The sequence below is a fragment of the Canis lupus genome, chromosome 30 (assembly GCF_048164855.1).
Source record: "Canis lupus baileyi chromosome 30, mCanLup2.hap1, whole genome shotgun sequence".
NCBI lineage: Eukaryota > Metazoa > Chordata > Mammalia > Carnivora > Canidae > Canis > Canis lupus.
The window spans coordinates 42,649,053-42,664,202 of NC_132867.1; the positions used below are offsets into that span (position 1 = coordinate 42,649,053).

The following is a 15,150-nucleotide window of genomic DNA, read 5'->3' on the forward strand; positions in this document are numbered from 1 at the left end:
GGCCCCCACCCCGCCCCGCCCGCGCCCCTGGGTACTGGCTGCCTGAGCGTCTTTGGGGAACCCACTTTCACAAAAGCACTTTAATAAGCGTAGTTTATTTGAACGTCATCAGTGGCGACAAGAAGGACAGATAAAGAGCAGTTTCTACAATAACTGTGTTTCATTTCCTTGTTGAATTTACGTGGAATGTTCTCTCCAAGTGGGCTGGGAAAGAAGGGAGCCTGTGCTTCGCCTGCCCCTCCGTGGGCCCTCCCCGGAGACCCTCGGCGGCAGGGTGGAATTCCACCCATTTTCCACGTGGCTCAGTGCTGCTCCTGGGCCCCGTCGGTGGAGCTGGGGCTGGGCCTCTGGCCTCTCTCGCCCTAGTGCTTTCCAGACCGTGCCGTGCGGCGAGGTGGCCCCTGGGTCCCGCTCAGGCGTCTGCCAGGGCCGCGCACCCACGCTGCTTCGTGTCCTGAGCGATGGCACAGGGCTGTGTTTTGAGAAGGGGTTCCGTGGCTCGGAGCAGTTTGAGAAGCACATGCTATTTAGAAGAAATTGCTTTTTCCCCCGACCAAGTGTTCTGGAAGCCCTGGGAGCCTTTAGGTGTGGAGGCGTGCCACGGCGCAGAGCTGCGGGGCCCCCAGGGCACGCAGGGGCCACTGCAGGGACCCGGGACTGTGACTGTGTGGTGACGAGGCCGACGCCTAAGGGAGGCTCCGCGGCGGTGGGCTGTGCTGGGGGGGAGGCTGCCGTGGGTGCCCCCGTGAGGCCTCCAGACCCTTGGTGCACTGAGCCCGAAAGCCGGGGTGTGGGCAGAGCCGCTGTGCAGGGGCGCAGGAGCCGGACGGGGCGCCAGCGTGCCGCAGGGGGCTGAGAGCGTGGGCACTCCCTCCGGAGTGGCACATGGAAGCCTTGTCCACACCCGCGTTAAACAGAAGTTACAATCCATTCCTCCGGGAGCCGCCCGCCACGTGAGGAAGAGGCTGCAGTGGGAGCCGAGGGAGAGGCCTGCCCTAGTGAGCATCCGGGCCGCCCAGGCCGTAGCCCAGGAGCCGTCTGGAGGGGCCCCGACCTGCAGGACCTGCACCTGCCCCTGGGGGCCCGAGGGTGCTCCTTGGCCCCCACGCACTCCAGGCGCTTTGCTACAGCTGAGGGGAGAGTGGCCTCCTGACGCACAGGCTCCGGGTCCTGCACCGCTCTTCCTCTGGCCGTCCCTGCGCCGCTATGCTAAGCCGGTGATCAGTGAGTAGGATGTTTTTCTGAGCTCCGTGAGCTGCGCTAGCGAATTTTTTTTTTTTTTTTTTTAAGATTTTATTTTTTCATGAGAAACAGAGGCAGAGGGAGAAGCAGGCTCCATGCAGGGAGCCCGACATGGGACTCGATCCCGGGACCGCAGGATCACGCCCTGGGCTGAAGGCAGATGCTCAACCGCTGAGCCCCCCAGGCGTCCCTCTAGCGAATTTTTTGAACCTGAGGCTGGGGTCGCGGGCACCTCGGCAGCCGGCGGCTGGTTCTTGAGACTGGCATGTGAGGCGGGGGAGGGCAGTCTCGAATAACTGGCCTTGAGAGCCGCGGGATCTGACGCCGCGTCCAGGCAGGCGGGTCAGTCGGGAGTCGGGCTGTAGGACACCCAGCTTGGTGTGGGAGCCCTGCCCTGGAGCAGCTGTCGACATCCGGGCTTCCCTGCCCCCCTGGGCCCCCCCGGCTAACCTCCCCGTTGCCGCCCCGAGGTGTGAGCTGAAGCAGCGACGAGACGCCGGGTCCATTTCAGGGCTGACGTGGGGTCCGGGCCACCTGCCCATGCAGCTGATCGGAGCCCTTGCTCCTGCTCGGGCCCAGGGCCAAGGTGACTGGCCGTAGGTCGTGGTGGATCCGGTGAAGCCTGCATGGAGCCGTTCATGGTCACATACTGACTTCCTGTCCCAGGAGTGCAGCAGGAGCTACTTTGTAGGGTGACGTTCTCTGTTGCGGGAAGTGTGGTCTTGCCCCGGAGCCGGAGCCCGAGCCGTCTGCGCTGTGTCGCCGTCCGTGGGACTGGCCAGGGCCTCTGCGCGGCGGCTTTCCACCCCAGCGTCCTCCAGCAGCTGTGCACCTTGGGGTCATGTGGCCGTCGGTCAGGCTGCAGAGGACCCCCCCATAGCCTCCAAGGGCAGCAGGGCCCGTGTAGGTACGGGCCTGTGCAGGTGCCCCATGAGGCCGCCCCTTCTGCGTGCTTGTGGGTGGAAGACACAAAGTGAGTCCTTCACTAGAGCAGCCGTCCTGCTGTGGCACCTGCCCCAGGCTCACACGGTGCCGACACGCAGGCCGCTGACACCCTGTACCGCCCAAGGCACCCAGACCGCTTGCTGTTGCCCGTTGCCCATGTCCGTTCAGAAGGCACCTGCCGTGACGCGGTCCAGCATGACGTGTGCTGGGACGACGCGTGGCCACAGCTCCCGGAGGTGGCCAATGTACGCAGCCCGGACGGAAGCCGTGATGGTGCCCCGCTGTCCTCCCCGGAGAGGCTCACTGGAGTCCGTCCTCTGTCCTGACGGGACTGGCTAGATGTGTCCCAGGCGAGCTGCCGAGGCAAGTGTAGAGGCCGCACGGCCCTGCCACTGGGGCTGCCACTTGCCAGGGACCACGACAGTCCATTGTCGCTGGCCACGGCCTGTGTGGTGTCGTGGTGGAGGGTGGACGGGGCGCTCTGAGGGCAGCGCCCTGCAACCCCGAAGTCCGAGGTCCACCGTAGTGGCCCCAACTGCAGCTTTTCGTGCACGCCGCCCCAGCTTGGGTGGTGAGGTTCCCAGGAGTCACACTTGTCCATTTCCACCTCATGGTCCTGGACCGGGGGACCACAGCGTGTCACCCAAACATCCCCTGGTTGCGTGTGCAGCCTCAGGGGCCGCTAGATCCAAGGGCCAGGGTTCCACCCGCCGTGTCAGCTAGGGCTCATGGTGGTGTTTGCGTCCCTGGAATTGGGGAGAGCTCAGTCCCCAGCACCCCTGGGAAGGCCTGGGTGTTCTCTCTCCCCGTCACCCTGTCAGTCTGTCCGTCGGGGTCAGGGGAATGCCTCTTCTGTGTCACGGGCTGTTGCACAGTCCCCATCGTGGTCCCTGCCGTGTGGGCAGCTTGGACCTAGAGCCCGGGCCAGCCTCCTGCCCCTCCTGGGAAGTGGGTGATGTCGGCCCTCCTGCCGGTTCTCGGGTTTTCTTCACTGTGCCCAAGTCGGGGGCACCTCCGTCCTGGGGACACTGTAGTCCACTGAGGGTCCGGGCACCCTGCTGGCCCTGGCCTTTGCTGTCCTAGGATTGTGTCCCCCACAGCCAGGTTGACGAACACTGAGCTCTGCGGCTTCCACTCTGTCCCTCGTTGCCTCTGCGAAGGGCTCGCCAGGACACGCTGGCCGGACCCCGACACCTTCCACCCCTCCCACTTGCCCACCCGTTTATGTCTGGCTCTTCTTGGAACATCCAGGGGATGCACTTGCCATGCTGGTCACGGGTCTGCTTCCTGCCACTAAAGGCTCCTTTGCTCCCCTGGAAGGTAGCCTGTCCTCTGGGGGCCACTGCCCCAGAGCGCCCCCAACAGTGCTCAGAGGCCAACCCATGCCCCTTCCCCAGGACAGATCCCAGTGGCTGCACCACGTCCTCCGCCCTGTCCCCTGCTGCCTGGTCAGGCCTTCCCTCCGGCTGGGCTGGAGTTGTCTTCAGGCCGGGGTGGCTCCGGGCGACTCGGGCGAGACTCAGGGTTCAGGGGACTCTGTTTCCTGAGGGGAGCGGAGAAAGGGCGGATTCCCCTGGCGGATGCGCTCCCTGTCCCAGGGGGCCGTGGGCTGCAGGTGAAGATCCAGCCTGAGCAAGCTTCCTGCTGGGCTGGGGGTGAACCCAGCCCTGAGACTCAGCCACACACGGCGGGGCCTCCCTCGGCTGCTCCTCGGGGAGCCCCGCGGGGGCTGTGACAGGACGCCGTTCTTGGCCGTGTGGCTGGTGGTCCAGGGGATGCTGCGTGTTGCCAGGACCCCCGGGGACCCCGCACCGTGAGCCAGAGCCGGGCCGTGCTCTGCACCGTGCAGTCGTGGTGGCACCCGCGGCGCTGCCCTCGCAGCCTGAACCAGCTGCAGACCACACGCAGCGGGCGGCCCATGTGCCCGTGACCTGGAACAGCAGAGATGGGCTGCGGCTGCGCTGCTCCTGGAAACCCCGCGGTCCAGGGCCCCAGTGTCTGAAGGCCCGTGGCGGGGCCGTGGAGCTCTGCTGCCGCCCAGTGGTGAGGATGTGGCTCGTGGGGTCCGCTCACTCCTTTCCTCCAGGCTCTCCTGCAGTCCCCTGCACCGTCCCTTGCACCGTCTCCTGCACCGTCCCCTGCACCGTCCACTGCACCGTCTCCCACACCATCTTCTGCACCGTCCCCTGCACCGTCTCCCGCACCGTCCCCGGCACTGTCCCCAGCACCGTCCCCTGCACTATCTCCTGCACCGTCCACTGCACCATCTCCCGCACCGTCTCCTGCACCGTCTCCTGCACCGTCCCCTGCACCATCCCCTGCACCGTCTCCTACACCGTCTCTGGCACTGTCCCCGGCACTGTCCCCAGCACCATCCCCCGCACTGTCTCACACACCGTCCCCTGCACCGTCCCCTGCACCGTCTCCTACACCGTCTCTGGCACTGTCCCCGGCACTGTCCCCAGCACCGTCCCCCGCACCGTCTCCTACACCATCTCCTACACCATCTCTGGCACTGTCCCCGGCACCATCCCCTGCACCATCTCCTGCACTGTCCCCGGCACCGTCCCCTGCACCGTCTCCCACACCGTCCCCGGCACCGTCCCCTGCACCGTCTCCCGCACCATCCCCTGCACCATCCCCTGCACCGTCTCCCACACCGTCTCCTGCACCATCTCTGGCACCGTCCCCTGCACTGTCTCCAGCACCGTCTCCAGCTCCGGGGGTTGGAAGTCCCTCTGGCCCAATTACCGAGTTGGTGCCCTCCCACCGCCCGTCAGAAACACGCGTGTACTTAGGCTCCCCAGAGCTTGGCTACTAACAGCCCACTGTGGACCGGAAGCCTTACTGATGACATAGCAGTTGATTAACACGCATCGTGTGTCTATACTGCGTTCTGCAATGAGGCGACGTAGGGAAAAGAAACACCATGAAGAAAGCCCTGAGGAAAAGGAAGCGCACTTACGGGCCCGGCCATGCTTATCCAGAGCGTAGGTTCACGTTGACTGCATACGAGGGGGATTGGCTGTCAGCACCTACGTCAGCGTCGTCCTACGTGATACAAAACACCGTAGATGTTACGTGCGCCGCTAACACTAGACATCAGAACAGAAAGGAAATGTGAAAAATACATTCTTGTGTGTTTATAGGTTCATCCAGCATTGTGACCGCCTTACGGTGGCCGAGCGGGATCAACACATCGCCTCACAGAAGCCTGGCCCCAAAGCCAATGAGCGATCGCTACAAAATGTTTATGGCATGAAGTATTGCAGTCATATTCATGATCGTTGCATTGAAAACATCGTTAAATTTCTTAAAAAACCACCGACCTGTGACGAGAGGCATACTGCATGGAAATGGAATTGTTTGAAAGCAAGTTATTTAAAAAGTTATGAAACAGAAAGAAAACCAACGCGTTATTATATGCTAAATATGACTCCCGTCTTGCCTGCATAAGGGATAGACTGTCCACTTCCGTGGGTCTTGCCTAGGACGTCTCACATAGGATGGGGATGGGGAGGGCCATGGAGGGAGATGGGGATGGGATGGGATGGGATGGGATGGGATGGGATGGGATGGGATGGGATGGAAGCGTCTCACGGTCCCTGCCGTCCTGTGGACAGGTTTGCACACAGCAGATACGTTTATTACCTGTATGGCCTGCGGATGACTCACCAGTCGCTAGGCGGGAGTGGATCCTCATGCAAGACCTCATCCGCGTCGTGTCCCAGGTGACAGGCTGAGGAGGAGGAGGACGGGGGTCCTGCTGTCTCGGGGCTGGAGGGTGTGGAGGGAGGCAGCACAGGCAGCGTACCCGGTGTAACTTTGCAGAAATACTGTGTTATTTCCTCTGAATTTTTTGCTTTTCCATTCCTCTGAAAATGTCTCTATACATGGCACCAGTCCTCCTCCTGCTGTTTGCTTAGGTCCAGTGCCCGTGTCCTACAATAAGTCAAAGCATGGGGCACCTGGGGGGCTCAGTCGGTGAAGCACCTGCCTTCGGCTCCGGTCATGATCTCGGGGTCCTGGGCTCGAGCCCCTCCTGCTGCTCCCTCTCCCTCTGCCCTCTCGCTCCACCCGTGCTCCCTTTCTCACTCTGCTGTCTCTCAAATAAATAAAAATCTTTTTAAAAAATAAAGAAGACTGAAATTAAAAAAAAAAAAAAAAGGCAAAAGCAGTGTCGAAGAATTGGAACTTTCCTGCCGGAACGTGGTAGTCAGCTGTCGGTTGTTCGGCCCCGCTCCTTCCGCATCCTTCTCCGCGTCGTGCGGCCCTGGCCCGGGAGTCTCCTCCCCGCTGGATCATCATCTCTCCTCCCACCACTCCTCTGGTGTCCGTTAGCTCTGGAATTTCTCCCACATCCGGACCTTCAGACCCTTCCCCGCTCACCTGTTTGTGCCATATCCACAGGCTCACTGGCGACTTCCTGATTGGCTCTGTCATAAACCCACATAGTCCCGCTCAACCCCTGGGCCGTTTTCTCCAGCAGGAACTCGAGTTTCAGGCTCCATGGTTTTCACAGCTTTTTCTATAACTACGGTGGCACCTCCAGCGGTGTAATCCTTCCAGGCTTCCGTGACGACACTGTCTTTCGTGGGGTCCCCTTCCGTAGCGTGGACAGTCCTTTCCATAGAGCGCTGTGCAGAATGAGCCTAACGGTCCTCCGGTCTAGAGGCTAAGTCAGAGACACTGTGTTTGGGGCCTGGAGACCCCTGGAGCACCTTTGGTGTTGAATCATGGGGATCCGGGTGGCTGGGATATTGTCCGGTATCCGAAAAATGTTAAACAGCAGCCCCTAGCGTCACAGGCAGAGCATCGATGGACCTGATCCAGAAACCTGGGTTCTCCTCTGGGCCTCCTTGTACAGCCAGAGGACGGGCAGCCGGTGGTTCTCTGGAATGGACTCGTGAGCTGGCGAGGACACACGGAGCCTGTACGGGCCACGGGGGAAATCAACGTGGGAGCCTGGGGAGGAACAAGCCGCCGCCCGCCCGGGCCCTGCTCGTGTCTGGCCCACCCGGGGGCCTGGAGCTTCCGTCTCCATGCATTTGGGCTGATCTAGACAAGAGATGGGGCTCGGGGCTACCGGAAGTGGGGGCCAGTCACGGGGGCAGCCCCTGGGCGCACGGCCGTGAGAAGCGAACCCACAGACACGGAGGGTCACGATGCACCAAATGCCATCCCGGCCTGCATGTCGGTGCAGGCCATCCTCCCAGGAAGGTCCACCCCTGAGCAGTCCCTCACTGAGCTGCTGACCGGCAGTCGGTACCTGTTACACAAAGAGTGTCCTCAACTGGCAGTGCCCCAGGAGAGGGGCCACCTCGTGCCACCTGTTAGCCATCGGACTAGGAGGTCAGGTGTGGGAGCCAACAGTCTCCTCTTGGAGACCAGGAGGCTGACGCGGTGCGTGTGAGAACGCAGGGGAGGGGCCCACCTGAACGCTGCTCACAGGGCCTTTCAGTTCTGAGGCAGGCCTTTGACCCTTGCTGAGGATGGCAGCCAGCCTTCCTGCTCCCCACTCCTCGCCCAGTGGGCTTGAGGAGCACGTGTCGGGCTCGGGCTATGGCCACGCTGAATGCCCGACCTGCCGACGATGGAGACCGCCCGCTGAGCCTGCCCCTGGCCTCACATCCAGGGCCCAGCTGCCTCCCCCCACCCCGGCCCTCATGGCAGGGCTGGTGGCCCTTGGGTCCCTCCCCGCCTGGCAGGGCATCGGGCCGGAACAGCCCTTCCCAGCCGTGCCAGCGCCTCACCCGCCCTCCCGGTTTTCACAGTGTCTGTTGACCACGGAGTGCATCCTGCAGCAGAAGGGGCAGCCCCAGGCTCCTGGCCACCGTGTTCCCAGGCCTTGCTGCCAGACGGGACTGTCCCCCCCACCCCCCGCACAGCAAGGAGGGGCGCGTGCAGGCCAGAGGACCGTGTGACGGCCGTGTGCACCCACAGTGTCCCCGTGCCCCCCCCCCCACAGCAGGCACAATTGTGAACGATGATGCTTCTCAGAGGTTAAGACGGCCTAAGTGGCCTCAGCCAACCTGGGAGGGAGTGATAGCGCTGATGGGGCGCGGCGAAGCCGGGGAGTAGGGCCGCAGGACACAGGACGGGCATAGAGCCCTAGGGAAGCGTGTAGGGCCCTCCTCCCTGACGGTCTCGGAGACTCTCCCTGTTTTAGGTGACGTTGGCCCCAGGAGTCCGGGGCCAGGGATTCTGTAGAAGGTCCTTCTGTTGGGGTTTGCCTGCTGTGTGTCTCGGGGTTAGGTTGGGGCTACCAGTTGTTTCCAGGAAGAGCCCAGAGGCGAGGTGCCCGGGTCGTCCCCTCCAGGGCCTACACCCTCCACGTGGCTCCCGCTGCTGACGCCGACCTGCGCCGCTGGCCCGGGTGCGTCTGTCGGGTTTCCCCGCTCCGTGTGTCGCTGGGCTCTTGCCGGGGGGTCGCTCTGTCCAGCCCTCACTTGAGGACTGAGCCGGAAGTACAGCTTTAACTCTTCACTTCTGCTAGAATCTGTGTTCGTATCGCTTGCGAGATTAGAATCAGTCTTTCATTTTTTTTTTTTTTTTTTACTTTTTGGCTTAAAACAAGCTGTGCTGGCACCTCTGTTAAGGGATCCCCTCAGCTCCCCCGTGACCCCCGCTTACCGTCGTGCTCCCCTCCGGCTGGTTCAGCTGACCCCACGGCACTGCTGTGCCAGTAGCACGGACGTTCGGGTCTCTTTCTGTGTCTGGGTGACGCGCCACGCCTTCGTGAGGTTCCCCGGGAGTGCAGCGGGGCCGGGGTCGTGCACGGGGTCCACAGGGCCCTCGGGGTGCGGCCCTTCTTCCCACGCGCAGGCCACTCTGGCGCCCTGCCTCCGGGGTGCTCCCCGCTCCCCGTCTGCAGGGGCTGGGGACCTTTGCCCCGTGGTGCCAGACTTCCAGCACCGGCCAGTCCAGCAGCCGCCCGCGGGGCCTCAGCGGGTGCGATGCCGCTGCCGGGGGTGACGGTGGCAGGAGCCTCTAGGCCCACGGCCCAGCGAGCTTGCGGTGTGTCCTGAGGAGCGCCACAGCTCTGCCATCTCTAGCACTTCCAGGTGGGATTTAGCCCCCACCGACTGACCTCTGCCCCACATGCCCAGTGCACAAGGGGGCTGACAAGATGGTTTTAGGTTCGAGGCAAAGCCAGATGTCGCCTCTAGCTCCTGTCGCCTTGAGGCAAGCCCTGCCCTGCCCACAACTGACACACGGAGATGTGAGCCCCGAGCCCCCAGCAGGCAGGCGGCTGCAGAGCAGAGGCCAGGCCGGAGGAGGTCACACCGCAAGATCCAGGAGCAGACGGAGCAAAAGCAGAGTACGCGCTCGGCGCCACCTGAAAATACCGCTTCACTCGGTCGCTCCCCAGGTTGGATTACTGCCGGCAGGTTGAAGCACCCTCTTCCCCACCAAGGACCACCTTTCTGGCAATGCACTGCCTACGTGCCCTGCGGCCCATCCCTCGGAGGCGATGGGATCGGTCATTGCTCTTGTCTCTGAGCAGCCACAGCTCACCCGTAAGCTCTTCCCGCATCTCGTTTCTCCGTGGGTTTCGCTGTACAGTTACGTCGCCACCGCGTCCACACGCCACGTGCTCCTGTGCACGCGCACACGTCCACCCACGCACCCAGAGCAGGTCCGCGCGCTGCTCGTGGCCCGGGACCCGTGCGCCGGTGGGCCCTGTGGGATTGCAGGTGCCGTGGGATTGGAAAATCGTGAAATCTGTCTCCTTGACGGAGCGAGCTCTCTGCTCCGTGTTCTGGATTTTATTTTCAAGGCTGAATTGCTAGGGACGGGGCTGGTGTGGGTGAGCGGGTCCCCACCCGGGGCGGGGGCCAGTGTCACAGGCTGCATGCCCGGCAGAGAGGCTCCCGTCACGTTGGCCACTGGGTCGGAGATGCTGTAGGTTTTCTGGAAGAACGGCTTCTCAACTTCTATATGTATGTGCCTGTGGTTAATTTCCAGCACCCTAAAGTGGTTACTTTTTGGCGGTTTTGTCTAGTTTTGTCATTGTTTGGGGGGGGGGGGATTTTTTCCACACCCCTCCCCCCCCCGGTCCGCATCCCTCGTTACTTCCCTCAAACACTTTAGACCTTTCCAGGGAGGCTGATTAACTGCAATCAGGCTTCGGAACAGTCAGATTCTTGCTGTTTTTTGTTTCGTCCCTTGTTTCCCTTTATCTCCGCAGCCTTCCTGTTCTCAGAGAGTCTTAGGGCACGAAGCCATATCTAGAGTTTTTCAACTCAGTCGTGGAAGCAGAGGCTCACGTTGGCCTGTCATCAGATTTTTCCGATCAGGATCGCTTACTTCCGGCGAAGCATCACCAGTGGGGACGGCGCGGTGAAACTCTCGCCTCCCTGCCTGGGCTTCGTCCCCCCCAGTCTGTGTGGGCGGAGGGGGCTTTCTGAAAGGTGTAGGGGGCTGGCCGCCCGCGTGGGGCAGTGGCTTTTCACAAGCGCCAAGGCCTTCTTAGTTCAGCTTGTCGCTTCTGCAAGAACACAGATGGCCCTGGGTATGTAGGAGATGCCTCAAGACGATGATGCCGGACTTGGGGGCCTTCAGGAGAGAGCCGAGTGTCCCCAGCGGTAAAGATCCGAAGTCCCCGAGGGGCTCCCCAGGGTTGTGAGACACAGTCTTACTGGATGGGAATGTGCTTCTCCCCGGGGAAATATTTGCAAACCTCCAAGCCTTGCATTTCACAGGTGGGCAACTGGAGAGGGTATCCCTGGTGCCTGGGAGTGTCCCTGAGGCCAGGCAGCAGTCCTCAGCAGCCCTGTCCTCCCTTCAGTAGGATTTCAGAGGCAGGTCTGGGGATTAGAAGGGAAGTGGGAGTTAGAAGACGGGGTGGCTTGGACCACGAGCCTCCCTTTCTTGGAGATGCCTCAGCCGAAGCGGTGGTGGAGGCGGGGGGGGGGGCAGCCTTCATCAGGCAGGACAGCACGGCTGCTCCAACAGAAGGGGCATCGGCGTGGGGGCGGGCGTGGAATCTCATTTCACACGGAGGAGTCACCACACAGTCTGATGTTGGCAGAGAAATAGATGCAAGTGTGATTTTTCCTTATTTATTTTTTTAAAGATTCATTCATTCATTCATTCATTCATTCATTCATTCATGATAGACAGAGACACACAGAGAGGCAGAGACCCAGGCAGAGGGAGAAGCAGGCTCCATGCAGGGAGCCCGACACAGGACTCAATCCCAGGACTCCAGGATCAGGCCCTGGGCTGAAGGCGGCGCTAAACCACTGAGCCACCCGGGGATCCTGATTTTTCCTTATTTTAACCACTAACGTTACGATACAATTATTGCCAAATCACTCACCACGAAACCGAATCTACGAGTAAACGCAGGGGAGGAAACAAAGCGAACGAGAGCAGGGCAGGCACCACCCGTTAGCGGAGGGTTGGACGTGGCGCCCAGAACTGCCGACCCACACGAGACGTGAGACGCGCGGGACGTGAGCAGGGCCGCGCTCCGCAGACTCATTCCTGTCACATCTGGAGGTGCGGACGGCTCTGCAGGGACATAAAGCGGGTCAGCAGGCTCTGCTTCCGGGAGCAAGGTGCTGAGCACAGCCCAAACCCCGGGCGTTCCATATCCAACGAGCACAGAACACCTCGAGAGGTGGAGGCACGGGCAGGGCAGCCAGCGGACCTGGGCACCCCGGGAGGACGTGGTGCTGAGTCCCCGGGAGTTCCCTTTGCCTCATCCGTCCTGGACTGGTCCCGGGCATCAGAAACCTAGGACGCCAGCAGGTGGAGGAAATGACCAGACTCATAGCGACAAAAAGGCCGGAAGGAATTTGAGCAACTGAGTGGGGAGGCCGCGCGGAGCCTTGCGCTGCCCGTGCTGCTGGTCTGGGAGCCGCCCCGGGAGCACCGTGGGGACTTCTCACCGTCCTGGTTGAGCCGCAGTAGCTAAAGAGCCCCAAGTCCCGGGGGCTCATAAATACGAAGGTTAGTTTTGAGCCATGCGGTCGGCTGTGAGCCTTCCCAGGCGGTGGGATACGGTCACGTCCGGCTGTTGCAGGGTCGCGGGCTTCTGGTCCCCCACGGTCCAGGAAGGAATCTCGGGACCCAGAGGGTCAAGCGAGAGCGTGTTCAGTGAGGGTGAGAGCAGAAACGGAGGAACGCCCTCCAGAGTGAGGGGTCCTCGTGGGTTGCCACCGAGGGTGTTTAGGGCCCGTGTGTTATCCGAAACCTGGCCGGGAAGCTGTGGCCTTGAGGCCGCTGCCGTCTTGGTGTGAACGAGCACTGCCGCTGACCCCGTAAGGACTCCCGTCTTCGAGATCTGGTCGTTCCCCGTGATGACGGCGTGGCCGCCAAAGAAACGTGCTCTCTGACGCCGGGGCCGGGTGGTCTGGCCGCTCCCTTAGCTCTTGCTCGCTCTGGCGTAGGACTCGGCCTGGCAGGGGCCCCCCGTGTCTCCCTGCCTGTACCTTGACCCTGTCTTCCCCGTTAGGGAATGGGATGCTGAGTGCTCTGGCTGCTGCCTGCTGCAATGGGGGCGACAGGCCGTACGGCAGTTAGAGTCCATCCAGGGGTCGGACCAGGGGCCTGTGATACGTGGCTGGGGCAGGGGCAGTGGGGGGTGACGACGGCAGGCGTTACATGCATCAACATATGCAAAAGATAAGCACAGACCAATATCAAGCTCAAAATCATGATCACACCTACTAGGTAAGATCCCCAAATACCAAGTCCATCAAATACACCAGTGGATCTCTCGACCTCATTTAACTGATCACAAATGTCCCCATTCACTGGGACGCCTTGCAGGAGTTGTCTGTAACGTTAACAACATGTGGGGTGACCCGGGAGTCCCGCCAAGGAGGCGGCCCGGGCTATCGGGTCAGTTTCCCTGAAGCTCATCCCGAGCTGTCTGGCTTACGCAAGCAGCAGAGATTCAAAGATAATCAGAACTGGGCTTTAACATCCGTAAAGGTGAGTTAACTGAAACATAATTTCTCTCCATCATAACCCTCATCGTTAGAGATAGCCAAGTCAAGACTGATTTGTTTGCAAAACGAGTCCCAATTTTAACAAACTTGTTTTCGTTTTGAAGATTTTACTTATTTATTGGAGAGAGAGAGAGAGAGCGAGACAGAGAGAGCACAAGAGGAGGATGGGGGGGGGCAGAGGGAGAAGCAGGCTCCCCACTAAGCAGGGAGCCCGACGTGGGACTCGATCCCAGGACCCTGGAATCATGACCTGAGCCGAAGGCAGACGCTTCACCGACCGAGCCACCCAGGCACCTAACAAGCGTGTTTTAATTATTTACATACGCTCAGCAAGAATAGCGATTGTTTGTATAGATCTTTAAAATTTGCTTTGCTGGAACCTTTTAAAAAATTTTTAAGATTTTTATTTATTTATTCACGAGAGACACAGAGAGAGGCAGAGACACAGGCAGAGGGAGAAGCAGGCTCCAGGCGGGGAGCCCGATGCAGGACTCGAACCCGGGATCCCGGGGTCACAACGTGAGCTGAAAGCAGATGCTCAACCACTGAGCCCCCCAGGCGCCCTTTTTATAAGAAATCTCTAGGTTGTACTTTTAGTACCTCTTTAGGCCAGAAGCGAAGCCAAGTACTTGCCATGAGACATGCCTGTCGATTTGAGCTGGTGAATTCCTTTTCAAGGTCTCCAGGTATCCTCAGTTTCCTGCACCTGCAAGGAAGTGACATTCTCTGCTCACCTGGCGAGGCCGCTGGGAACTCTGTAACCAGGTACATTTCCAAGGGGCTTCGTGGCTCCACATTTCGTAAAGTCAACCTTAGTCCCTTAAAGCCATCTGGTCCTGAGTCTGTGCTTGTCTCGCTCAGATACGACACTGCAGTCAAGGCCTCGGTAAAATAACCAATGTTTTTAAGGGTGTCCCGAACGGATTCTTATGGAATTTATGTAAATCACTATAATTGCCATGGAAGAAAGAGTGGTTACTGGGACCTTTCTGAATTTGAGAGTGTTCGAGTAGAGAGAAAAGTTAAATGCCTCAGTTTGTTTACAAATGCACACTCTTTATTACGTTTCTGTAAGTCATAGTTTTCTTAACCCGAAAGACCAAACATTAGAGAACCAGCAGTGTTTTAAACAGGTCACAAAACTATAATCATTTGCTTATTAGCTCATTTAGGACCATGTTTCTAATTTTTGTTCAGTTTATTTTTTTTTTAAGATTTATTTATTTATTTATTCGTGATAGACACAGAGAGAGAGAGAGAGAGAGAGAGAGAGAGAGAGGCAGAGGGAGAAGCAGGCTCCATGCAGGGAGCCCGACGCGGGACTTGATCTCGTGACTCCAGGATCACACCCTGGGCCAAAGGCAGGCACCAAACCACTGAGCCACCCAGGGATCCCCTCTTTGTTCAGTTTAAATGCAGCTTTAGTTAGTTCTAGAAACTCTTACCCATTTTAGTTTAGGATTTTAAGGATATCAAAAGCCTGTATTTTTTTCCTAAAAGTCTTAACCAAAAGGAAACCATCAATTTAAGAAAACTCTTTTTTTTTTTTTTAACTGTAAGTGGAATTTCAGTCTTCTACAGTGTACCTTTGAAATCATTCGTTTCGATCCTAGTCCCTCCTGACCACGTATAACATTTCCTTCCAGAGGTCTCCTTCACAATCTCCTACAACTTTCCTGTGCATTTAGATTTTGCCCCAAGCCTTTTTTTTTCCCCCAAACAACCAGTCTTATTTGGGACAGAATTACCTTCTTTTACCTTGAACAGAAATGCACTCGTCACATCTCCCCTACACGTCGCCTGCTCTTCCACACAGAATTGCTCCCATTATTCCCAGGAGTCATAATTCCCCTTAGCAGAGTTCCGCCCTCTTAGAAACCTTAGCCTCCAAAAAAAAAAAGGAAAAAAAAAAAAGAAACTTTAGCCTCCAGGGAAGACTAAGGAGCCACCAATTGTGACCTGTCGCACCAGAGCTCTTTAGAGGGTGGTTTGAGGAATC

At 59.3% G+C, this 15,150-nt stretch overlaps 1 protein-coding gene across 20 annotated transcripts in view; it reads left to right on the forward strand.

Annotated features, from left to right (window-relative positions):
• PCBP3 (poly(rC) binding protein 3) overlaps nt 1-15,150 on the forward strand; it is a 250,340-nt gene that overhangs the window by 151,047 nt on the left and 84,143 nt on the right. Inside the window, exon 3 of one of the 20 annotated variants that reach the window (XM_072807229.1) lies at nt 13,830-13,916. The exons of 18 other annotated variants lie outside the window; for them this stretch is intronic. The gene's annotated coding sequence lies outside the window, so the exon portion shown is untranslated. Of the gene's footprint in view, nt 1-13,823; nt 13,917-15,150 lie in introns of those variants that run through there. One more of the 20 variants, XM_072807228.1, reaches the window with a different exon arrangement.